The 27,248-nt window shown below is 41.0% G+C and overlaps 1 protein-coding gene across 5 annotated transcripts in view; it reads right to left on the bottom strand.

The window, feature by feature from the left end:
• Positions 1 to 330: 330 nt before the first annotated feature.
• Positions 331 to 27,248, bottom strand: part of AHDC1 (AT-hook DNA binding motif containing 1) — a 1,805,436-nt gene continuing 1,778,518 nt past the window's right edge. For all 5 annotated transcript variants that reach the window (XM_044084484.1, XR_006366341.1, XR_006366343.1 and 2 more), the window contains one exon: positions 331 to 1,256. The gene's annotated coding sequence lies outside the window, so the exon portion shown is untranslated. The remainder of the gene's footprint in view (positions 1,257 to 27,248) is intronic.

Raw genomic sequence — 27,248 nt, forward strand, 5'->3', positions numbered from 1 at the left:
CTCAGGAGGACAAGTCTGAGCCTCAGGTGCAGATGGTCTGGGGGTATTTACAATTTTTGGTGGTTAGTCTTTGATGAGATCCAGAAAGTAAGCTAGACAGCATTGTGGATAAAGGGAGAAGCCACGGTCTGGGAATGTTTCACATACCGAGCTAAGCAGAAACCTGCGGTTTCAGTCCTAAAGGTTATCAAATGTGGAACGACTCATCCAGATCTAACGCTGTGGTAACTACATAGTTTTTATTTTTGTTCCATTCCTTCAAGAACCCCATGCACATTCTGTTAAGAAAATACTTTCTGGAAGTGAAAAAGAAAAGACATGGTCTGCTAGTAGTTTGTTGGACTAAGTTCCAAGTGTATTTCCTTACAAGCACTGCGGGTTATGATCAGTAACAGACAATACAATATTTCACACAAACCACTTAACAATACATTAATCAAAAAAGCTACGAAGTCAACCAACATTTCACACCCTGAGCTCATGGTGTTGCTGTACAGAAAAGGAAAATACTGTGTTTTAGAACAGGAAAAAAATGTATGAAGCCACCATTCCCCTTATCCCTCCCACAGTTGTCTGTTCTCCCCTCTCCCAACAAACAACGCACTCACTCAAAGTTGTGATTCCCATCCCCACCATCTATGCATACACGCACATATAACTCTCCTAAGAAACCTTTTTTTCAAAGGTTTTATCTTTGGGTGCACACTGAAAAAAATTAATAGACAAATAAACAAAACCAGCAACTAAAGCAACAGAAGAAATAAATGAAAAATAAAAGCCCATGCTTGAATCCACTTCACAGAATTACAGCTTGTGTACAGAATGCAATTTACAATAACACATTTTAAAATAAAATAGTATATACAATAAATATGTTATAACCTTTGTTGTTCAGTAAATAAAGTTTTCAGTGCATACTGAATAATATTTTTCCTTAAAAACTATTTACAATTTGCTGGTATCATTTCAATTGAAGTCCTTTAGTTGGTTCAGTATATAAAAGAGTTGCGAGTGTCTCAAGTTTTTTTTTTTCTTTTTTTATTCATGCACATGTGTGTATACACATACATGTACATGCAGGCTTATACAATACTGTCAAGTCTTTTATAATGTCTCAGGGGAGCTTCGTGTGGTATGGTGGGGAGCTTTTCCTTACACGGCCATTCCAGTGGTTCTCAGGAACCCAGAGCTGGGAGAGGGGAGCTGGAACACAAAAATATTTTCTCAACAGGATGGCATCACAATGATATAAAAGTCTGAAAAAAAAAGAAAGAAACCACAGATGAATGATGTTGATAATATCATACAGTAAGGTAAGCAGCATATAATACCTATAAATGTACACTTGCACATAAACTGTAACTTTGAGCATGAAGGAAATTTAAATCAAGTCTAGGGTTATGCTAGGGCATGGGGCAATGGTGAAATTTCCTTGGGTACACTAGAAGTTCACTCAATGTTATTTTAAAGTATACAGTGGTATGTATTTACTTATTATTCTTTCAGTGGACTTCAGTGGACTACCATCACAAAAACGGCTCAAGTCACTTTCACACAGGAAGCTCTTTCATACAATCAGCTATGCAAATTTCATGAAACAAAACAAAAAATGCATTCTGTATTAATGCATACATGAAACAGTTGAGCAGTACAATGAGTAGCATTCTACAAGGAAATTATTACTACTATACAACACACTGCTTCTCTGTAATAGGACAATTCTTAGATAAATGCACTAGAACATTCATAAAAAAAAAAAAAGAACGGAGTTTGGAACTTACATAAATGCAGACATTTGAGTACATTCACTGCTGCAGTCCTTACATCTTGGGATATCCTACCTGAAGGTAGCCTGACTATCTGGCCTGACTTCCAGAGCTGTACTTCCCCCAAGGCTTTGTCTGACTCCTTTCCGCTACCACATACGGATGTCACTGTTATAAGGGAGGTGCTTGAGTGAAGCCATCGTCATATTTTCTTGCTATATCCAGCCAGGTGAGAAGACCTTTACTCCAAAGCCCAAGTGGACTAGAAAGGAACAAACCTTTCTGCCAAGGTCTAAACCAGGATCTCCAATCACCCTCTCCTGGAAGCATGGTAAGATGAAAGATGCAAGGGAACCTGGTAGGTGGGTAGGAGGAAAGGTGAAAATCGGATGAGAAGTGAAGCCACCTCACCCCACATCAGGGTAACAAAGAGAAAAGAGGGGAATGTGGAAGGGAATCTGAACTGCAACAGTAAATGTACTTGAACATCTACATTTAAGTTAAGTCCCTAACACAACTGTACTATGGTATATGTACTGTTCACTGTTGCAGCTGTTATTTCTTGGGAAGATTACCAAAGCAAAGGAGAAGAGGATGGCTGGCATGAGAAAAAAGCTGTTAGGAAAGAAAGCCTTGCAAAACAGCAGATGGAAACCCAGCAGCAGCCCCCATGACTATAGTGCTTTGAGAATGTATACACTGAGGATCATGTGGCAAGCCTCTAGGACAGATGGAGTGCTGACCACTTGCAGGAATGCTGTGGCAGCTGCAGTATATCTAGTAGAATGGGATTTGTCATGTCCAAAATTAACTTTACCGTGAGCAACGTCTCAATAAGAAATACAATGTACAATCCATTTGAAAAGAGTTTGTTGACTAGTTCACCTCATTTCTCTTTGCCAACAAAACAAACAGCTGGTCTGGCTTTCTGAACTCTTTAGTCTTCTGCAAGTGCAATCCATGCACATACAGGTAATGAAAAGTGTGTGCTCTTACATATGCTGAGGGTTAGGAAAGAACACAGGTATGTCAGTGACTTGATGAAGGGACAACCCGGTGACTACTTTAGGCGTAAAAGATGGAATGATCTGAAGGGACATTTTGTTATTATGATAAAAGTAAAAGGAGTTCCCTACACATCAATGACTGTGGTTCTGAGATACTTCTAGCAAAAGTACAGCTATTAACAACAGTGTCTTCCAAGATAAAAAAAAACAGTAGGGTTGAAGAAAGGACTGGCTCAAAGGGAGGTACGGTCAACTTCTCTCGGACACAGTTAAGGCCCCATGGTGGAGCAGTCCCTTTTCTTGGAGGTCTAACAGACAAACACCTTGTAAGAACTGTTTTACTGAAGATTTACAATATGAACTGAGGCCCACAGCCAGGTAGGCTGAGATAGCAGAAATATGTACCTTAAAAGATGCATAAGAAAGGTCATTTGCAAAGGTCTAGCAAGTAGTCCAGACCACTGCCACTTGTGCCTTATTTGGGTGTTGACGTCTGTCCACCTCCTGACTCAGGAATTTCTTTCCTGCTGACTTAATACCTGGAGGAGATAGCAAGCAGCAGTAGTCAGATCCTGCTTGTTGAATGTGCTTGGTGATTTAGCACAGAGGATTAATGCTATTAGACACTAATGAGCTTCATTCTACAAGTCTGATTCCTTAATTCTCTATTTTCCTTTTGTGTGGCAACAAGCAAGTCATTTAACCATGAAATTCCTCTAAACAGGCAATTTTTGTTTAGTACACTTAACTAGTCAACAAATAGATATTCTGAGACAAGATAGAGAAGTCCCACTAAGGTAATAGATTGCCACTGTATGATGAATCCTCACACAGTGAGGACTACTTACCGTGGAGAGATACATCCTGAGAGATGAAACTTCATTATAAGCCAAGTTTAGTTTCTCGCTTGCTGAAGGGAGTCAACTTGAGATTTATTACAGAGACCTGGGCTAAACAGTAATCATTGTAATGGCATTTTCTTGAAAAGTTCACTACTTCTTCTTCAGAGTTACACTGGGTGACCTAAACTGGCTTGTTCCAAGAAACTTCAACATATATGTCAATGACAAAAGTGATGAATTTACCAGTGAGCTCATACTCTTTATGAAGGATCTTAGCTTCTCTACATACTGCTTTTCTAACCTAAATGATCACAATGGACATCATGATACAATCTGTCTCATGATATGATCACTACTTGATTCATTTCAGTCCAAGGTTACCTCCTTACAGTCACTTGATGATGAACTGAGCAAATATACACATTTAAGGAATACTTCCAGAAGTGGCCTGATTATCACATTTTGTGTGCAAGCACATAACAGATAAGAGTTTTACAGCTATCAGTCTATGGTCAGTACCTCGGACAGGGTCACCTCAATCTGAGCAAGCCCTCTTCTAACCACTTCTCATGAATGTTACGTTCATGAACTTTGAGAGCTGTAGAGAAAAGACAATAGAATAGAAATAACAGCATGATGCATCTTTTTGGGGGACAGGCTCATAGTGATTGGGCTTTACTTAGTTTAGCACTCACAGAACTACCATAGAAAGATAAAACTTTTGTCAACCAGCCTGCAAAAATCTTCTACATTCTGGGTACTCTGCTCAGTCCTGCCCACCTTCCAACATGGAAGGCCTACTTCACCTCTTAATGCGAGACTGTAGCACAATTCTTTTTGACAGATGAGATTACCCATGGCCACTGAGACATACACTAGGGCCTCATTGGCCAGGTCAAATAGTTGCTGGGCCAAAGTCTGTAAAAATTAGCATGAATTTATTTGCTATTAGTTGGAAAAAGGAAGTACTATTGCAAAATTGTTTCTTACACTCACATCAGTCCAGATTTAGATAAACAGAAACTACTGAGATAGCGCTCTAAAGGGCTGCCACTGGTTTCCTACTGGACAGGGATGAATAGTCATATTCCATATGTAATATCCAACAATGTTAGACAGTTGTCTGTTACTGTACAATCTGTTATGTAAATGTCATGACTGTATGGCCTGGTTAGTGGCTGAAGAGTCTTGTATCAGCCCTCTCAAACAGATACCAATTAATAAATATACTAGTCCTCTAAGTTCTCTTTTCAGTTTAATTACAAACCCCAGCATCTTGACAAAGCTCCTCCTGACCCAGAATGGACTACCTCTACAGTCTGACTGGTGATCAAAACAAGCTGCATCTCCCTTCTCTGGGCGCTACATACTGCATGTACTGCAGACACAGATCTTGGCCCCTTTAATGGTCACACTGTACAGTCTGTCACTGGGAGGTACAGGAATCTGTTATTCATCAACAGATATTTCTTCAAGTCTAACTTTGTAAAAAGGTCTAATTTCTTCACAGGAAGTACATATGCAAAGTACAAAATTTCGATAATTTTGAAGATAATGAAATACTCCCTACCCCCAAAAGTTGTGCAACCTTGAGTTTACTATATATAAAGAGAGTCACAGGGGTGTGGGGGTGTTGAGGAGCTTGCTCTGTGAAAACACTTGTTTTTGTGAATTTTTTGTTGAAACTGACTTTAGAGTGTTCTGTACTCTTAAGTGTACTGTCCTTTGAATGAGACATTAAACCACAATCCATCTGTTTGAGATGGTAGTAGCTTAAGTGGCTGTAAAAACTCACATGGCACCTAAAGAAAAGACTAGTGGATTTTCCCCAATGCCTTGGCCAAATTATGCCTAGTCACTACGGATTTCAACTCAAGTTTCTCCTGAAAAGAGACCGCTACCCTAGTGGGACTATCTCATTAAACAAAGTGTGGGTAAATAAATAAAGTGTATTTGATCACACTTTCAAATTTTTCACTGTGGACACTGTTGACCTGGATAAAAAAAAAGTGGCCCATGGGGGCTGCTTTTTGGAAAAGAAAGAATTAATTTGGCAGGCCCGACTAAATGCAGGGCAATGGCCAAGATTAAATGATTCACTCTCCATTGCTTGCCTGTTAAAACTAAAAGCTATGGAAAGGTAATATATATATATATAAAACTACTTATATATATATTTTATATATTTTCATTTTCATATAAACATTATTTTATAGATTTTATATATTATGTGTGCATTTATATTTATTTTCAGTACTTTTGTACCTGTTAATGACATTTAAATGCCGGTTTTAAAGAGTGTATTTTTAAAAATGCTTTTATGACTACATTTCATGAATATTTATGAGTTCAGGGAGGTCATCTTTAGTCAGTGTGATGGGATTGGTTTACTACTTAATTGATACTCTTGCAGAATGTACTTAATAGTGTTTTCTGGATTTGTACTTATCTGATGAAGTTGAGAAGGTTCTTGACAAAAGCACTTATCTATTTGTTATTTTGGTTTAATAAAAAGTGTTTTTCCCACTCCTAAAGTTTTTTGCGGTCATTTACTACAGGGATTTACTTGAGATGCTGAAGGGTGTGGTTCCAGGAGTGCTGACTTTGTTTTCTTATATATATGTGTGTGTGTGTGCGTGTGCGTGTGTGTGTGTGTGTGTGTGGGGGGGGGGGGGGCAACTGAAATTTATTAAGTAAAAACTGCAAGAAAAAACAGCCAGGCTAGACTTTTCACTCTGTGATACCTTTAAGCCTCCTGTAATGGAGGTGCATGCAAATGACTCCTTAAGGACATCGTGTGTTTCAACTACATGGCTTCTGAATGCCCATGACTTTTTTTTTTGAGTTTTTAAGTCTTTATGATTGCCATTCAGGCCAAAAAAGCCAAACCCCACCAGTGGTGGACATACATGATTTTTTGCCTTTTATTGACCTCATCAGCACAGCATAAGTGGGTAGTTTGGCTATATTTCAGAATCACAGGGTCTTTAAACCTAGCTGATGGCCATAATCATTAAGGTGCCTGCAAAATATCCCAAACAAACCCACAGACAAACCATTCATAAAAAAAGTGCAAGAAAAACCCAGCCAAGCTAGAGTTTTCACTGGCTGATACCTTAAACCACCATTGGCCTGAATACACCATATAGGTAAGCATTTTCATCTGAAACCCAATTTCAGTTAATGTTAAAAATAAAAAATGGCTTCTGTTGAAGTAAGAATTACAGGTGTGTCTGTCCACAGCTCATCCACAGATTCAACATCTCAGCAAAAGTAATACATCACAATTTAATAACACCCATTTGTTTCCACTGTTAATTAGGTAGGCCCACTGGATATAGAGTCCTTTTTAAGGGGCAACTTGGGAGCAATGTCTAGTTAATTGACTTGCTGAAGGTCCCACTGTAGGCAAATAAGGGTTGAAGGAATCAAACCCTGTACCACAGGGAACTACGGCTAGCAGACTTAATCGTCTGGGCCACCTGTCATGTACAGTGACTTCATAATTATGACTCTTTCACTTGACTAATTCAAAGCAAGTTAAACAGCAACATGTTTAATCAAATTCAATTTTAAAAGTAATTTTAATGTTATCATTATGTCTGCTGTTTCAGTAGGGTCTTTCTCTCTACCTGCTTTATAAATATGTAACTATTATAAAATTTAATGTAAATGACATGTTTGCAGCAATCAGAATGATCGGTGGTCCTTGAGTGATACCAATGGCATCTACAGGGCTCCAATACCACAAAAAGGTTATTCAACCAAATCATCCCTGTTTTTATGGGTGGTTTACCTAACAAATGATAGTGAAATGGTGTGGTTTTATCAATCTAAAGTCAGATAAAGCCTCCCTTCCTCAGCGGAAACTGGCAAATAATGAGAGGATAGAGAAAAGGTCTTCCTGATCTGGATCAAAAGAAAATTCTTTATCTCTCCCCAACTACAAACAGTCAGAGCCAACACAAAGTTTTCTATCTCACCTTACAATTTACTTATTACTTATCACTGGTTGACCAGTGTATTCCCACTAGGATAGAAGACTCTTGTCAGGGGAAACCCAAGGTAGCATTTATACTACTTGGGGAAATTTGGCCAGGACAGGTGCTCTTTTCGATAAGTGTCACGGAATGTTTTACATCACCTGAGCTACCGCCAGCTCAATTTATTTCATTTATTTATTTTACATTTGTTGACCAGGGAAGTCCAGCTGAACACGCATCCGTTTTCAGCGGAGGCCCAGGGAGAAAAGCTCCATTTACATAGAATACACTATCATACTACTACAGACTAGTATCTATTTACAATACAGAGATGACACACTTCTAGTACATTATGGTACAGAACAGACTTATCAATTTTGTGCATGCATTTGTTTACAATTTACAGATACAATATTTTGCAGTTATGCTTTCATAATGTCACATTAGAATTAGAAACTTGGTGGCAAACTTTGGTCTATGGCTATGTAAATAGTTATTGCTTGGATACTTGTCTTTACCCAGGGCCGTTACAAGAGCATAGCCAGTTGTTTGTAAGGTGGGTGTTTAGGAGTTTTTTAAATTGTGTAATGGAGGTATTGGATATAAGGGCGGCTAGTAGAGAGTTCCAGAGTTTGGAGATGTAGTAACTAAAGAGATTTCCCTGCTTCAGTGTTATATTTGGTGACTTCTAGAAGATTAGGGGTGCTGGACCTCAAGGCTCTTCTTGTGGTGTGAGGACGTATTAGATGGTGGAGGGCTAAAACTTTGTCAGGGTAGTAGTACAGCTTATGTGCTAGTGACAGTTGATTGAGTTGTAACAGTAGAGGGAGTTCTAACCAGTTTAGGTTTTTGAGGGAGGTGCAATGATGTGTCCTATATGCAGATGCTGTAGCAAATCTAGCTATCTTATTGTAGCAGGATTCTAGCTTGTTTATGTCGGATTTACGAAGGTTGGTTAGGACTGGGGATGCATAGAAGAGGGTAGATAGCAGATGTGTCCTGGCTATTGTGGTTCTGGATTTGTTTGTGAGAAATTGTTTATTACGATAGAGCAGGCCAAGCTTTTTGTGGACTTTCTTGATAGTTTGGGCAGTGTGCAGGTCAAATCTTAGGTTGTCTATTTCAATGCCTAAAAGTTTGGTGTGGGTAGTTGAGGTGATTACAGTTTTGTTATCAGAGGTAATTGTGAAGTCATCTTTTGGTGGGGGGTTCTATGAGAGGAAAATAGCAATTTTGTTTTATTTGGGTTAAGAGTAAGCTGGGGGTTAGAGAACCAGGTTTCTGCTAGTGAGAAGGACTGTTGTGTTTCTGAGTGGAGAAGGTCTAGAGTGGGGGCTGCACATATGATTGTGGCATCATCTGTGTATTGAATAATTGAGGTCCTGGGGGTGGAGGATGGGAGTTGACTGGTGAATAGAGTGAAGAGCAATGGGCCTAAGATGGAGCCTTGAGGGACTCCTAAGGATACTGGTAGTAGAGGGGATAGTTGGTTTTGCCATTTTACTGCTTGATGCTGAGCTGATAGATACCTCTTCATCCATGTGATAGAAGAGGAAAGTACAGTTGTGTACACTTACTATAAATGTAGATGTTCTAGTGTATTCACTGTTGCAGTCATTACATTTGAGTAATCTGCTGGCAGGTTGCCCTCAGTCGGCCTGAATTCCAAAGTCTTGGGTTCTGCGTCGGTTGCTGTCTTTTCTCCCATGACGTCAGGTTGTCAGGGGTATAAAACATGCAGCCGATGCCATTTTCTTTAGTTTTTCTTGCCCCCGATGTCAGGTGCCCCCAAAAAGGTAGCAATATTTTATATATATATATATATATATATATATATATATATATATATATATATACATATATACATGCATCAATATAAACTTTACCTTCATCTACAAGCAAATACACCACATAGGTTGTAGAAGATAGAGAAGGAAACATTAACTGTAGAATGACAGGGGGATGGCGGGAGGGTAACCTGGACTGCAACAGTGAATACACTCGAACATCTACATTTATGGTAGGTGTACACAACTGTACTATGTTCTTCGTGTATCACTGTTGCAGTCATTACATTTGGGTAGAATCCCAAAGCTATGGTTGGGAGGCTGGAGATAAATAGCATTCGGTGTGGCTATAAGGCCCTGCAGCACTGCAGTGGCAAAGCCTGTCCTGGACTTAGAGTAGAGAGGCAAATGGTAATGCTTTGTAAAAGTGTGAACAGAAAGTACAGTTGTGTACCTACCATAAATGTAGATGTTCGAGTGTATTCACTGTTGCAGTCATTACTCTTGGGTTATCCTGCTGGCAGGCTACCCTCAGTCAGCCAGAATTCCAAAGACTAGGTCCGGCGTCGGTTGCTGTCACCACTTCCCTGACGTCAGTGCGCCAGGGGTATAAAAGATGCAGCCAACGCCATTTTCTTCAGTTTTACTTGCCCTAGATGTCAGGTGCCCCCAAATTGGTAGGCTGAAAAAATATGCCAATAAAAATGCATGTACAAAAATAACATTTCCTTTATCTACAAGCAAATACACCAAATAGGTTGTATAGGATACAGAAGTGCAGAAAACTCCCAGCAAAGAGAAGGGGGTTGGTGGGTGGGTAACCTGGACTGCAACAGTGAATACACTCGAACATCTACATTTATGGTAGGTACACAACTGTACTATGTTCATCGTGTTTCACTGTTGCAGTCATTACTCTTGGGTTGAATCCCAAAGCTGAGGATGAGTGGCTGGGCTAAATAGGATTAGGAGAGGCTATGAAGCCCTGCAGAACTGCAGTGGCAAAGCCTGCTCTGGACTTAGAGTAAAGAGGTAAGTGGTAGTGCTTTGTGAAAGTGTGCACTGAACTCAAAGTTGCAGCCTCTAAGATATCTTTGGTTGGTACTCCTCTGAGGAAGGCTGCTGAAGTGGCTGCTGCTCTGGTGGAATGAGGCCTAATGCCCTTAGGCACTGATTTGCCATGTTGAAAATAGCAGAAACGGATGCAATGGCCTATCCATTTAGAAATATTCTGTTTTGAGATAGCCTTTCCCTGTGATCCTGCAGCATATGACACTAAAAGTTGCACAGTCTTTCTGAAAGCTTTAGTTCTGTCCAAATAGAAACGTAACTGCCTGTGTATGTCCAAAGAATGCAGAATTTTCTCACCCTTGTTCTGTGGATTTGGATAAAAGGTAGGCAAGTGAATGGTTTGGATGAGGGCCACACTGGATACCACCTTAGGCATGAATGTAGGGCTTGTCCTCAGAGAAACCCTGTCTGGATGAAAAATGATAAAAGGTTCCACAGCCATGAGTGCTTGTAACTCCGAGACTCCCCTTGCAGAGGTTATTGCTAGGAGTACAGCTGTTTTCCAGGATAAAAATTTTATATCTGCTGTTGAAACTGGCTCGAAAGGAGGCAGTGTGAGTTTTTCCAAAACATAATTTAGGTCCCAGGCCGGAAATGGTGCTCTCCTTGGAGGCCTAATGTTTTTGGCCCCTCTGAGGTACTGCCTTATTAAAGGATGAGAAAAGATAGGTGGTTCCGTATTGTAATGGGCTGAAACGGCAGAGGCATGAATTTTAATTGATGAGAAAGAAAGGCCTTTGGTTCAGCATCTCAGTTAGGTATTGTAAAATCTGAGGGATATTTGGTACACACGTGTCAATGCCTTGTTCCTGGTTCCAAGCACAGAATCTCTTCCATTTTCTGCATAAGATTTTCTGGTACTGCCTCCTGGCCTCCAAGATAACATCCATAACAGCTTTTGAAAGAGGAGTGTTCTGAATGGTTACATTATCCACCATGCTGCCAGATTTAAGGTCCTGAGTTGGCTGTGCAGGATCGGATTGTTTTGTTGGGTCAGCAAGTGAGAAGTTTGAGGCAATATCCATGCTGGACCTTGAGACAAGCTCTTTAGGACTGGGTACCAGTGCTGGCGTGGCCAGTCTGGTGCAATCAGTATCATTTTTGGCTTCTCTTGTCTGACCTTTAGGAGTACCCTGGGAAGGAGAGGCAGTGGAGGAAAGGTATATACTGTTAGATTTTTCCAGCTGAAGGATAGGGCGTAAACCTTCCATGCTTGCTTGTGATAAATCCTTGTGCAAAAATCTCTGCAATTGGCAGTTGTGAGGGGAGGCAAATAGATCTATGTCTGGGCATCCCCATTTCCTTATTATCATGCTGAAGACTTGTGGATCCAGTTTCCATTCGTGGGGATCCATGAGGTTTCTGCTTAGTTCGTCTGCCAGAGTATTTGTTTTTCCTGGCAGGAATTGTGCTTGCAGGAGAATTTGAAAAGCCAATGCTGTCCCCCATAAGGGTCATTGCTTGTCTGCAGGGAGGGTAGGAATGTGTACCTCCCTGCTTGTTTATGTACCACATGACTGTAGTATTGTCTGTCTTTATCAGTAGTTGTCCTGGATGAAGCAGGTCCTTGAAAGCTGTCAGGGCATTTTGAACAGCTAGCATCTCTTTTTGATTGATGTGAAGATGCATCTGGTTTGCAGGCCATGTGCCCTGAATACATTTTCCTGCCATATGGGCCCCCCAGGCATAATCTGATGCATCCATTGTCAGTGTCTGCCTGGCTGTGGGTAAGCTGAATGGCAGACCCTTGTTGTGGTGACAGGCTTCTGCCCACCATCGAAACTCCTGTTGCAGGCAGGGAATGAGTGCAATTACTGTCTCCAGGCTGTGGCAATGCTGAGTCCAAACACTTTTTAGATACCATTGTAGTTTCCTCATATGCAGTCTGGCATATGGAATTAGTAGAATGCAGGATGCCATGAAACCCAGGGCCTGCAGGATTTTCCTTGCAGATAAGTGGGTTTTTGTTGCCAATTTCTTGAAGTAAGAAGTCAGTTGCTTTTGTTTGTCTGGCGTGAGATAAGCCATCTGGGCAGTTGTATTTAAGCTTGCACCCAGGAATGTTATCTCTTGAGAGGGCACTAGTTTTGATTGCTTTTCGTTTACTGTGTACCCTAGGCCAGTTAGTAATCTTTTTACAAACACCAGATGCTTTAGAAGAATGTCTTTGTTCTCTGCTTGAATTAGGCAGTCGTCCAAGTAGGGATATATCTGAATTTCTCTTTGTCTGAAAAATGCAATTACTGGTGCCAGGCACTTTGTGAAGACCCTGGGCGCAGTAGATAAGCCAAAGGGCAGTGCAGAGAATTGGTAATGCATTGAGCCAGCTATGAATCTGAGGTATCTTCTGCAAGATTTTCTGATTGGAGCATGCAGGTATGCCTCTTTTAGGTCCAAGGTTACGAGCCAAGCCTTCTTGCCCAGCATGGGCAGTAGCTGCTGTAGAGTCAACATCTTGAATTTTGGAACTTCCAGAAACATATTTAGTATAGATAGGTCCAGATTTGGCCTCCAGGTTCTGTCCTTCCTGGGTACTAGGAAAAGTCTGGAGTAAAATCCTTGCCCCTGCTCTTGTTGTGGTACTTGCTGAATGGCCCTCATGTCCATGAGGGCTGTAATTAGTTTTTGTGCCTCTGCCCATTGATTGTGTGGCAGGTCTGGCATACCTTTTGACCTTGGTAGAGTGTGAAAATGGAACCTGTAGCCTTGGGACACTATGTTCAGGACCCATTTGTCTTGGGTAATCATTTGCCAATTTGATGAAAAAAAGTGCTAGTTTTCCCCTAAGGGGGCTGCCAAAAGAAAAGTGCTTGGATCTGGCAAAGGAAAGTGATTGGGACTGTTTCCTGTAAGGTTGTGATTTGTCTTCTCTGCTTTTGGAGGTAGGAGCACCCCATTGTTTAGGCCTGTATGAGCCTTGGGGCTGAGATCTGCCTCTGGGACGCCTGTATCTGCCTCTTTGTGGTCTGTCTGACACTGGAAAGGACCAATTTTTAGAAGGCCAGTTCCTGCTAAACCTGGGTGACTGTACCTATAAGAAATCCTTGACTGTCTGAATTGATTTTGCTTTATCCTCCATTTTTTTTCAAAACCTCTTCTGCTTTAGTACCAAACAAAAGTATCATGCTGCAATGGTGCATCTAATAATTTTGCTTTAACATGATCAGGCAGATTCTGTTCCTTTAACCAAGCATGCCTTCTAATAACAGAACCTGTGACAGCGGCCCTGCATGAGGCCTCCAGTGAATCATAACCACATTGCAAAGTATGCTTTCCCACTTGTTCAGCTGCATGTAATAAATCCTGCAATTCCTTGTTCTCTGAACATTCAGTATTTGTCAACAATTTCTGTTTAAGCAGTGACATTAAATATTGCTGATATTTAAGCATATGAAACTGACAATTTAAAGCCCTTACAGCCAAGGTAGCAGAAGTGCATACTCCCCCACCCCCCCAATCTGTCTAGAGCCCAAGAATTCCAATCAGAGGGGACAGGGTTTTTTGCAGTGGAGGCTTTAACTCGTTTGGGACTCTGAGATATAGTTTCTGGGTCAGCAGCGGTGTTTTTATATAGGAATTTATGAGAATCCGGAACCCTGTAGTATCTGTCTGGCTTAGCAGGTGCAGGGGGTAAAGAGTCAGGGGACAGGCCGGACTCTGAAATACATCATCTACAATGTCTAAAACAGGTGGAATAGCAAGGGGTCTGTGCTGAGGAAGTAGCAGAAAGTCTCTGAGCCTTTTCTTAGATTCAGAATAATCTTGGCACTCCCAGTGGAAATGCTCCCTCATGGTATGCAGGGTTTCCCCAAAAGAATAATCCTCAGGAGGAGAGGTTGACGGAATGGATTCTTCAGTATCAGAATCCTCATAGGGAAGCATGGAGTAATCCTGTTCAGAAGAGGAATTAGAGGAAATAGAAACCTGATCAGAAGAATCATACTCTGTCTCTTGCCTAGGCCTCTTATCAGGAGGGGGATGGGAGCCCCTAATCAAAGTAATTAGGTCTTCGGCCATTTTGAGCATCTGTTCTTTTAGGCATGGTAGTCTGAGTAGGAGAATGCTGTACTTGTTTTCTTTGTCTTTAGAGCTGCTTTAGTCTTTGTCTTTGAAGCTGAAGATGGCTTAATATATAGTTGTGTAGGTCTGAAGACACCCTCAGAAGCCGATGCCTGCTCAGTGGCTCTGGACCCATCTGAGGGAATGATTTCCAAGTGTCCAATACCTTGAGTATCCAGAGGCCCAGTCAGCTCCACGTGGGAGTCGGAAGCGGCCTGTGGCTCTGAGGTAGCGGGCGCCAGGGGCTGCGAAAGCGCCTCACTGAGAACCGGCGACTGGCCTAGCAGAGGCCTCGTCGTCGGTTTTGGACCTCGGATGCCTATCCTTCTCCTTGTCCTTGCATTTTTTGCTGGTTGTCGGCTGGTCCGAAGGCATTATATAATTAAATCTTCGGCCAAAGTAATGAAATGCAAAATCAAACCGACGCTTAATAGTGTGTTGGTTGAATCTAGCACAAAACCGACAACTAGCAACGTTGTGATCAGGGGCTAGGCAAGGAATACAGTAAGAGTGAAAATCCTTATGAGGTATTTGCTTCCCACAAGAAATACAATGAGCAAGAAAAAAGTTTCCCCAATAGGGTACTTAGCGTTAATGAAGACTTCGGATTTGAAAATCTCAGGAGTCAGCTGACTGGCACTTGCGAACTGCTTTTGCTTCGGGCACTGCGCGGCAAGAAAGACTGAAGAAAATGGCGTCAGCTGCATCTTTTATACCCCTGGTGCACTGCTGTCAGGGAAGAGGCGACAGCAACAGACACCAGACCTAGACTTTGGAATTCTGGCCGACTGAGGGTAGCCTGCCAGCAGGATAACCCAAGAGTAATGACTGCAACAGTGAAACACGATGAACATCTCCAAGTAGCAGCCTCTAGAATGTCTTTGGTTGGTACTCCTCTGAGAAAGGCTGCTGAAGTAGCTGCAGCTCTAGTGGAATGAGACCTAATGCCCTTGGGCACAGGTTTACCATGGTGTAAGTAGCAGAAACGGATGCAGTGGCTTATCCACTTTGAAATTCTCTGCTTTGAAACAGCCTTTCCTTCTGATCCTGCAGCATATGACACTAGTAATTGCTCAGTTTTTCTTAGAGCTTTAGTCCTACTCAAGTAGAATCTTAGCTGTCTGTGTACGTCCAAGGAATGCAGAATTCTCTCCCCTTTGTTCTGCGGATTTGGATAAAAAGTTGGCAGATGAACTGTTTGGTTAAGAGCCACACTGGAAACCACCTTAGGCATAAAAGTAGGATTTGTCCTCAGAGACACCCTGTCTGGGTAAAATATGATAAAAGGCTCTACAGCCATGAGGGCCTGTAGCTCTGAAACTCTTCTTGCTGAAGTAATTGCTAGTAGCAGGGCTGTCTTCCATGATAAGAACTTAATACCAGCAGTAGCAGCTGGTTCAAATGGAGGCAAGGTGAGCTTTTCCAACACATAATTGAGGTCCCATGCAGGTAATGGTGATCTTCAAGGAGGCCTTAAATTGTTGTCTCCTCTAAGATACTGCTTTAGTAAAGGATGAGAAAAGATTGGTGGCTCTGTATTGTAATGAGCCGAAGTGGCAGAGGCATGGATCTTGATTGATGAGAAAGATAGGCCTTTGTCAAGCATCTCAGTTAAGTATTGTAATATCTGAGGAATATGTGGTTCTGCTGTATCAGTTCCTTGTGCTTGATTCCAAGTACAGAATCTCTTCCATTTGTCAGCATAAGAGTTTCTAGTACTAGACCTTCTGGCTTCCAAAATGACTTCCATCAGAGCTTTACTGAGAGGTGTCGTTTGTATGATTACATGATTAGCCATGCTGCCAGGTTCAGGGTCTGTAGTTGATTGTGCAGGATCTGATTGTTTTGCTGGGACAGTAGTTGTGGTATTTGAGGCAAGGTCCAAGCTGGGTATTGAGACAAGTTCCTTAGGATTGGGTACCAGTATTGGCGGGGCCAGTCCGGGGCAATTAATATCATCTTTGGCTTCTCTTGTCTGACTTTTAGGAGGACCTTGGGTAGAAGAGGCAGAGGAGGAAAGGCATAAACTGATAAGTTTTTCCAACTGAAGGATAGGGCATCCACTTTCCATGCTTGTGATAAGTCCTTGTGCAGAATCTTTTCAATTGATAATGTTGAGGAGAGGCAAATAGATCTATGTCTGGGCTCCCCCATTTCTCTGTTATCATGCTGAAGACTTGTGGATTTAGTTTCCACTCACGGTGATCCATAAGGTTTCTGCTTAAATCATCTGCCAGAGTGTTTTGTTTTCCTGGCAGGAATTGAGCTTGAAGATGTATTTGGTAGGTCAAAGCTGTGTCCCACAGTGCCATGGCTAATCTGCAAAGGGGGTAAGAGTGTGTGCCCTCTTGCTTGTTTATATAACACATGACTGTGGTGTTGTCCGTCTTTATCAGTAGTTGTCCTGGATGAAGTAAGTCCTTGAAGGCTGTTAGGGCATTTTGAACAGCTAGCATCTCTTTCTGGTTGATATGTAGATGCATTTGTTTTGGTGCCCATATGCCCTGAATGCATCCTCCTGCCATGTGGGCCCGCCAGGCATAATTTAATGTGTCTGTTGTTAAGGTTTGGCTGGCAGGGGGTAGAGTGAAGGGCCATCCCATGTTTTGGTGACAGGCCTTTACCCACCATAGAAACTCCTGTTGCAGGCAGAGAATGAGAGGAATCATTGTTTCCAGACTGCATGAATGTTGACTCCATAAACATTTTAGATACCATTGAAGTTTCCTCATATGCAGTCTTGCATATGGAATTAGTAGGATGCAGGATGCCATGAAGCCCAGAGCCTGCAGAATTTGTCTTGCAGAAGACTGGGTTTTTGTTGCCATCAGTTTGAAGTAAGTAGTCAGTTGCCTTTGTTTGTCTGGCGTGAGGTAAGCCATCTGGGCAGTTGTATTCAAGCTTGCACCCAGGAATGTTATCTTTTGAGAGGGTACCAGTTGTGATTTATTTTCATTTATTGTGTACCCTAGGCATGTTAGAAGCCTTTACACAAATGCCAGGTGTCGTAGGAGTGTCCTTGTTCTCTGCTTGAATGAGACAGTCTTCCAAGTAAGGATATATTTGTATACTTCTTTGTCTGCAAAATGCAATTACTGGTGACAGGCACTTTGTAAAGACCCTGGGCACAGTAGATAAGCCAAAGGGCAGTGCAGAGAATTGGTAATGCATTAAGCCAGCCTTGAATCTGAGGTATCTTCTGCATGACTGTCTTACTGGGACCAGGCAGGTATGCCTCTTTTAGGTCCAAAGTCACCAGCCAAGCATTCTTGCCCAACATGGGCAAAAGCTGCTGCAAAGTGAGCATTTTGAATTTTGGAATGTCCAGGTATGTGTTCAAAATCGATAAATCCAGTATTGGCCGCCAGGCCTTGTCCTTTCTGGGTACCAAGAACAGTCTTGAGTAGAAACCTCGTCCTTTTTCCTGTTCTGGTACTGTTTGAATGGCCCCCATATTCATGAGGGAAGTAACCTGTTCCTGTGTCTCTGCCCATTGATTTTTTGGCAGATCCGGCCAACCATTTGTCATTGGCAGAGTTTGGAAATGGAATCTGTATCCCTGTGATACGATGTTTAGTACCCACTTGTCCTGGGTTATTAACTGCCAATTTTGAGCAAAAAGTGCTACTTTCCCCCCTATGGGTGCTGCCAAAAGGTAAGTGCTTGGTGTAGGCAGAGGGAAGTCATTGGGATTGCTTTCTGTATGTTTGCACTTTATCTCCTCCAGATTTGGAGGTGGATGTGCCCTACTGCTTTGACCTGCAAGAATCTTGAGCCTGGTATCTGGAACCCTTAGGGCGTCTGGATTTGCCCCTTTGAGCTCTGTCTGACAGAGGAAAGGACCAATTTTTAGTAGGCAGTGTCTACTGAATCTGGGTGGCTGCACTTGTAAGAAGTCTTTATCAGTTTGCATAGACTTAGCTTTGTCTTCCATTTTCTTTAAAACCTCTTCTGCCTTAATACCAAACAGAGAATCATCAGAATAATACAGATGGAAATAATACCAAAAACAAAACTTCGGTTCCACCAATGAACAGAGAATCATGCTGTAAAGGTGCATCTAGCAATTTAGCTTTAACATGGTCAGGCAAATTTTGTTCCTTTAACCAAGCATGCCTCCTAATCACAGATCCAGTAACTGCGGCCCTGCAGGAGGCCTCTAAAGAATCAAAACCACACTGCAAAGTATGCTTTCCAACTTGTTCAGCTGCATGCAATAATTCCTGCAATTCTTTATTTTCTGCACATTCTCAAATCAACATCATTTTCTGTTTCAGCAATCCCATAACATGTTGTTGGTACTTAAGCATATGAAATTGACAGTTTAAGGCCCTGATTGCCAAGGTTGCAGATGTATAAACATTTTTCCCCATCTGTCCAGTGCCCTTGAATCCCTGTCAAAGGGAGTAGGGTTTTTTGCTGTTGAGGCCTTAACTCCCTTTGGACCCTGTGAAATAGTTTCAGGATCAGCAGCAGGGTTTCTAAATAAAAATGTATGTGAGTCAGGGACCCTGTAATATCTGTCAGGCTTACTGGGAGCCGGAGGTAAGGAGTCAGGGGTCAAGCTTGACTCCGAAAACACATCATCCACAATGTCTAAAACAGGGGGTATGGCTAAAGGCTTGTGCAGAGGGAGAAGAAGGAAATCCCTGAGCCTCTTTTTTGATTCTGTGAAGTCTTGACTCTCCCAGTGGAAATGCTCCCTCAAAGTATGCAAGGTTTCTCCAAATGAATAATCCTCAGGAGGAGATGCAGATGGAATAGACTCCTCAGCATCAGAATCCTCATAGGGAGGTATAGATAATTCCTGATCAGAAGAGGAATCAGAAGAAATAAAAACCTGATCTGAAGATTCATAATCAGTGTCTTGCCTAGGCCTCTTATCTGGAGAGGGATGGGTACCCCTGATCAAGGTAATAAGTTCTTCGGCCATTTTGATCATCTGTTTTTTAGGCATGGAGGCCTGTGCACGTGGCTCATGCGCCAGTTTTTTAGTTTTAGAAGTTGCTTTTGTCTTTGGTTTTGCAGCTGTCGTCAGTTTGATGTACAAATGTTGAGGTCTGAATACACCCTCAGAAGCTGGTGCCTGCTCAGCGGCTCCGGACCCATCCGAGGGAGATACATCCATTGGTCAAATACCTTGAGTATCTTGCGGCATGTCGGACTCCACATGGGTGTCGGTAGATGCCTGTGACTCAAAGGTAGCGGGTATCAGGGGCTGCAAAGGCACCTCACTGAGTACCGGCAAACCGGCGAATGGCTTAGGAGAAGCTTTGTCGTCGGTTTTGCATCTCGACTATCTTTCTCTGTTCTTTTCTTTGCATTTTTTACTTACTCCGGTAGTCGGATTGCTATCCGACGACATTTTTCGGTAGTTAAATTTGTTTCCAAAATACTTTGATGCAAAAATATACCGACGCTTAATAGTGCGTTGGTTAAATCTAGCACAAGACCGACAGCCAGGCACATTGTGATCAGGGCCTAGGCAAGGAATACAGTATAAATGGAAATCCTTATGAGGTATTTGCTTCCCACAGTAATACAATTATTAACTTTTTCTGACATCAGTAAAAAGCAAGAAAACAGTTTCCCCAATGGGGTACCTAGCTTTAGTGAAGACTTCGGTTCTGAAACTCAAACTCGAATATTTCAGTAGAAGGCCGACCGGCACTTGCGAAATGCTTCTGCTTCGGGCACCGTGCGGCAAGAAAAGCTAAAGAAAATGGTGTTGGCTGCATGTTTTATACCCCTGATGACCTGACGTCATGGAAGAGAAGACAGCAAAGGACGCAGGACTCAAGACTTTGGAATTCAGGCCGACTGAGGTCAACCTGCCAGCAGATTACCCAAATGTAATGACTGCAACAGTGAAACACGAAGAACATCTAAGGTTTAAGGTAGAGAGCGAGTTGAGAAGTCTATTGTGGTTAACCATATCAAAAGCCCTGGAGAGGTCTAAAAATTTGGCTGAGACAAGTTTTCCATTATTTCTATGGTAATTAATGGCATTAGTGAATGACATAAGTGTGGTGGACTACTGTGGAAGGGCCTAAAGCCATGCTGGTTTTTAGATAGCAATTTGTTTTCTAGGAGATAGTTCATAAGTTGAGTGTGTATGACCCTTTGTAGGATTTTAGATATGGGTGATAAGACAGCGATAGGATGATAGTTATTGAGTTCAAAGGAGCTATCTCCTTTGTGTAGTGGTATGATATGGGAGGTTTTCCATAGTTGGGGTACTTTGCACTCTGTGATAGATCTGTTGATGAGAATAGCAACTGAATAGGTTATGGTTGTTGTTGCTATTTGGAGGCATTCTGCGGGTAGGCTGTCTGCAGCCAGGGTGGTGGGTATGAGCTTTTGTAGGAGTTTTTGGATGGTTTTGATAGATACTGTTTGGAAGCTAAAGTGGGAACTGACAGCTTGTGTTTCCATTGTGGCTGGTGTGTTTATTGGGGTTGGGTGAGTGGAGTTTATTTGGTTATTAGCTAGGGCCTGGATTGTCTCAGTAAAGTATTTGTTAAACTGTGTGGGGATATTGTCATTGTTGTTCCCTGTTTTGGGTGTAGGGTAGTAGTTTTCCCAGGTTGCAGTACAGAGTTGACTGCAACCCAGAATTTTTTGGGGTTTCTAGCATGTTTTTCTTGTAGATTTTGGTAATAGGTGATTTTGTCAAGCAGATAGTATGTTCGCAGATGGTATCTAGCATAAATGATCACATGGCAGATGGTAAACAACAATCTTCCATATGAATATCTGAAGATTGCCGCACCCCTCTATTACCTACCCAAGCTATATCTTGATCAAGTGATCTATTTGTGAGTCATATGTCCCATCTCTCTGGAAAAAAATTACATCATTCCTCTTCCTAAAGGGGGAAACTCCACTGAAATAACAAACTTCAAACTAACTGCAATCTTGCTCCCTCTTTCCAAGATCTTAGAAAAATGTATTCATACACAACTTTTGCAATACTTACTCTAAGAAAATCTATTAACCTCTACCAAACACAGCTTTCACCCAGACCACAGCAAAACAACTGCCCTTGTTGCCTTTTTGGACCATGTCATTAAAGCCAGAGATAGCAACAATTTAGTTTTTTCCCTCTTTTTTGATCTGTCTAAAGCTTTTGATACACTCTCACATACCAAACTACTCTTAAAAATGTCTGCTTTAGGCTTTTCCAGCACTGCAGTCACTTGGCTCTTTAGCTACCTATCCAACCGGCTGCATTGAGTTAAAAGGGTCTCCCTTACTCTTGCTTTCTCCCAGTTAATACAGGTGTCCCACAAGGCTCCGTACTTGACCGTCTCCTTTTAACATATTTATAAATGACCTCATTCTCCCAACAAACTACACTTATACAATATGCAGATGACTCCACTGTCATTTGCTCAACTAATAGTTCTTCCCAGTTACAATCTATCACTCAACAGGCTTTCAACTCTATTGAAAATTGGCTCAGTGACAATCAGCTTTTCCTAAATCCAAATAAAACAAAACTGCTCTTATTTCTTCCCAAATCTCAAACACACATAAAAGACACCTTCAAAATATCCTCTACCAACAATACTGAAATTGAAGTTGTACCTCCCACAAAGTTACTTGGTGTCATAATAGATGAGCAACTGAAATTTGATCTTCATATTCAAAAGTGTATAAAAACAACACACTTTCCTGGTAAACAAATGCCAAATAAATAAAATAAAATAAATAAAAAGTTGGTTTAGTGTCTCATCCAAAGGACGGGAACAAAATTAAATAACTCTTTTCTTTCAGACAAGTTCAATGTATCACAAATGCAATACATTTTGTGTGTGTGTGTGTGTGTGTGTGTGTATATGTATGTATGTATATATATATATTCTTACAGATATATATATATATATATATATATATATATATATGGATCCCTATTAGATCAGTCAATTTACGTTTCACCAAAATGTAAATTCGCGAGCTGATTTATGCGAAAGTGCACTTAATCGAAAAAGCACTTTCGCATAAATCCAGCAAAAAAAAAAAAAAAAAACACTTTAAACACATTTATGCAGGGGGGCTTGCCCCCCTGCACCCCACACCCGACCTACTTTAATATTCTCACTCCGAGATCGCACTATGGTGGGGAAAAGGGAATATTCCCTCATCCCCACTGTACCACGATCTCAACAATAATTTCCTTACTTGTACATCAACACTAAACATTGATGTACAAGTAAGGATACATGCAAACTGCATGTGTTCACCTCTTTTCTTTCTGTTTTTTCTTTTTGACAGCTGTATTTACGCGAAAGTGCATTTTTGGCAAAACACACTTTCGCATAAATCAGCTTGCGGCCTTACGTTTTGGTAAAATGTAAGTTTGCGAAATTCAAGTAGATCCATATATATATATATATATATATATATATATATATATATATATATATATAGATAGATAGATAGATATACATATACAGAAATGTTGTCAAGGCTCAGAGTATTCATCTCCTATTGCACAGGCTCTGAAGTTACCCACAGCCTGAAAAATCATAACAGCAACTGAAGAACATACCTTGAATTGCCACTGAATGGTAACCTTTTGTACTGCATGGAAAAAACTACAGCATAAAACTATTATAAGTCTAGTTATTTTATCCTGTAAATAGCTCTATCAATCACTAGCAATATAAACATCAGAAAAAGGTTAAGTATGCATAATTAGTATGTGATCCAGGCAAAGCTTCCTACTTGTATATATTCAGCACAGATAGGGAGGAAAAATGAGCAAAAGCCACAGACCCTAAACATTTCAGGTCAGAAAGAAAGGAAAAAAGTAGACCCAGTACCAAAAGAATGGCACTTCAGACAAATGTATTCAGTGATACCTTGTGTTACTTAAAAAAAAAAACAAGAGGAAACTTTACAATATCCTTCAAACACCACAAAGACATCCCAAACAGGGGTACACAACATAGAAAAGGCAGGATGGCAATACACACACAGTACAGAATCGGCTGGGGAACTACTTACAGAAATGGTAAAATATCCCCACTGTACCTGTTGTTTCACACTGTTAACAAGTGGTGTAAAATGAAGTGGTCTTATTAGCCGTTATCAACAGACAAATAGCTGATGTCTTCATCTTCTCTTCCCACTCTTTCACTTTTACAATTCTGTTTGGTTACAGATATAACAAGTCCTGCATACTTGAAGGTTAAAATGCACTGTCAACCTGCTTAGTAAGTAATTTCCAGAAGAACAGCAGTTGTACAGTAAATCTGTGAACAAGTAAACCCTGTGTGTATAGTGCCACCTTGTAGCTACTGTGGGAACTGTGGAATTGTAGTACAAGGAAAGTTTGTTAGGAGAATTCACACCTGACTATAACTGAGGAGGCCACACCCCCTTCTCATAAAAGGATGGACTGTGGAAACAGGGAGCATACCTCTCAAATGTCCACACTTTCTCAGAATGTCCAGATTTTTGCCCCTTATTTTTTGACTGTTTCTCATAAAATTTGTGGTTTTCTGGCAGATTGATGAGGACTGCAGTCACTAAATAATGACAGACATTTGAATTTTAGACTTCATTTTCAAAAGGAAATATATAATAATGTAAAATCTGTCATTGTAGCAGCCTTTTACGTTTATAGGAGTTGTTGTGTCTTTCGGCTTTTCCCGGTTAGGGGTCGCCACAGCGGAACTCCGGTCTGCTAATGATTGGTAGTTGATTTTTCCGTGCCGAGTTACCAGCCAAACGCACAACCTTCAACAAAAGTACGCCCATTCACGCATGTCTCCACAAAGAAGACGCTCTAGCTGAGAATCGAACCGGACAGCATCTTACTGTAATATTTAAAATCTGTCCCTATTTTTGAGCCTTTGTCCCCATTTTCTTCCGGATTTGTCCAGATTTCTTGTGCAGAGAGGTTGACAGATATGACAGGGAGAGACATTTTAGAGGAGTCTGTTAAACAGGAAACAGCCACTGTTATCAGAGATGTTTGATTCTCAAATAGGATGAGGAATATCTGGACTAAGAGTAGAGATTTTTTGGAACAAGTCAGCTAGATAATTTACTTGAGCTCATGGAGCCACAGGACAACTCTTTTTGTACATCTGTCTGAAGGATTACCTGAACTTCAACTGAGACATCTGTGGTGAATGTACAACATTTTGTTTTGTTTTCCTGCTGAAAAGATAACCCTGTTTTTCATTTTATCTTTAAGCCTTACTATAAGTAAAATTGTACTTATTTTATGGAAGATCAGTGTCTCCAGTGTGGTCATCTACTACAGCTAAAAAGTCCACAGATTAAGCCCATGATCCAGTAAAAACACAACCAAGTGAAGGAAAACTGGAACTAGGCTGGAACAAAGGCACACAAAATCAAGAATTAGCATAACAACACTTTAATCCACACTTTCGTGTGAAGACTTCTTCAGAATGTTTAAGTTGTTACACTAATTCCTGATCTTGTGCCTTTGTTCTAGCCTAGTTCCAATCTACTTGCTGTCAAATACCAAAACCAGTGAACAAAATGCAGCAAAGCTCCACCAACAGAAATAAAATGTGCATCAGACCCTTAAAATACAAACTATCACACTAGAGGAGTAGAGAAAGCAAAAGGGACTAGAATCGTACTATGGGTATTGCAATGCAAAAGTAACAAAAGGGAAAACTATCCTACCGTTGTAAAGCACCATAACGACATCAATTGCAAAAATTTATGTGTGGAAACTGCAAGAAGCTACTACCAATACATGTACTCCCGTTCAGTAAATGACCACTTGTAAAAATAAGAAAATAAGGTAGCAGTAACTACCTCACTGCTTTAGTCAGTAGTACAGTAAAAGACAGCACTTTGTTTAGCATCAGTCATAGCGCAACCTTCTCTTTTCTTTAGTGTGAGAAAGCACTGCAGAGAACAATAAAAGAAATTGTCCGTTTCCTTTTTCTTCCTCCTCCCTTCATTTCCCTTCTCTTTTCACATCTCCTCTTTCTCTCTTCTCTCACAGTCCCTAAACACATAAACTAATACCTCCCACACACACATACATACTTTTTTAAAATTTGTTTACAACAAGAAAAGCCACAGTGGTGCAGCAGTAGCGTTGTCGCCTCACAACAAGAGGTTCTCCCGTTCGATTCTTGGCTGAAGCGCCTTGTGTGTGGAGTCTGCATGTCCTCCCCGTGGTCAAGTGGTGTTCGAAAGACATGTGAATGGGTGTGTCTTCATTGAAGGTTGGGCATCAGGCTGGCACCTTGGCACCATAAAAATCTACTGCCAATCATTAGCGGACCGGAGTTCAGCTGTGGCGACCCCTAACCAGGAAAAGCCGAAAGAACAACAACAACAAGAAGAAGAACTGGATACAACATTTACAGAGATTTTACAATTTAATAAGAAAGGAGTACTGCATGTAGCTCAAAGTAATTTTGACCTCTGGCAGGCAACATCTGTCACCTTTCTATTTTGTAGAAATATGACCACATAAGGATGTTGATAAAGACTTTGAAATCGCATCTTATACATTCCCATTCGGTGAGCAGTACAACATTGACGGTCACTAGCTACCACACATACAGACTTGAGCACAACACAAACCTAACTTCTTAACACATGGCACAGATGTTTCCCTCAGTTTTAACTATGAGCCACTATGAAGTTTGCGTTCTATAAGGACTACAAGATAGCCTACGAGTAACAAAGTTTTAAAGCACTGGCCAGCATACCTCTCAACCTGCAGACATTGAAAACAGGAACAAAGGCCCTTGGAAAATAGGTACTTCTAGTCAAAAATCTGAACAAAGGGTTAGAATAAATTTGAATCCCAAATAGCATATAACGCTTCTTCCTTCCGGTAGGAATGTGTAATACTATTCAGAAACACATTTAATAGAAAATGACAAAAATATAAGCATACCATCAAAGAGACTGTAAAATCTGTAGACTTTAATGAACTATAATATTAAATTCTACCACAGATGATCATTTATTTTTGCTTTGAAAAAGGGAGCTCTAAGATATCTGTACTAGCTTACTGATGTCACCAATATGTTTGGCATGAATTGTAGTTTTCTGCATACTAGACAGCTTGAAAAAAATCACACGTGATAAAGAGGATTCAGAAAATCATGTGAAGAGATAAAGCAAGCTTGGAAATAGTGACATACAGATCGTCATGTACGAGGGTTAATCGGGCCTTAAAATAAGAACTTTCATGTAAAATAGGGTCATCTGACAGGTCCACTGACCAAGTAAATGAAGAATGTACAAAGAGATACTCTTCCTTCTGAACATAGCACTCAAGATAATTTTAAAACTGTTATCAGTGTTCACCATGACATCTAAAAAGAGACAGTGAGCAACGAGCAGTGTATGTAGGTTCCCACTCCTAGCACATGCTTTTATCATTGCAATGGATATGGGTACATACATTTATTATGCCTACTCATTCAGACTCTCATCTTGCTCGTAAAGTGAAAGTTTCCTACATGGTGTGCACTAGGACCCAGGTACGACATCAGATGTCATTACGCCTACTTCATTCAGACTCTCATCTGTGTGCAGCGGGATCCAGGTATGACAATAGAAGACATGTTAGTGCTGTGCATCAAAGACTTCTCTTGTTAAAACTCTAACAAATGTACATTTGCTTTTCTAATAGTCAAGTCTTTTCATTCACTTTTTTTTCCTACTAGGTCTCTAAATACAAAACATGCTTTTAAACTGTTACTGTGCCCTCTAT

Source organism: Protopterus annectens, chromosome 1.part1 (assembly GCF_019279795.1).
Source record: "Protopterus annectens isolate FY-2018-M chromosome 1.part1, PAN1.0, whole genome shotgun sequence".
Taxonomy (NCBI): Eukaryota; Metazoa; Chordata; order Ceratodontiformes; family Protopteridae; genus Protopterus; species Protopterus annectens.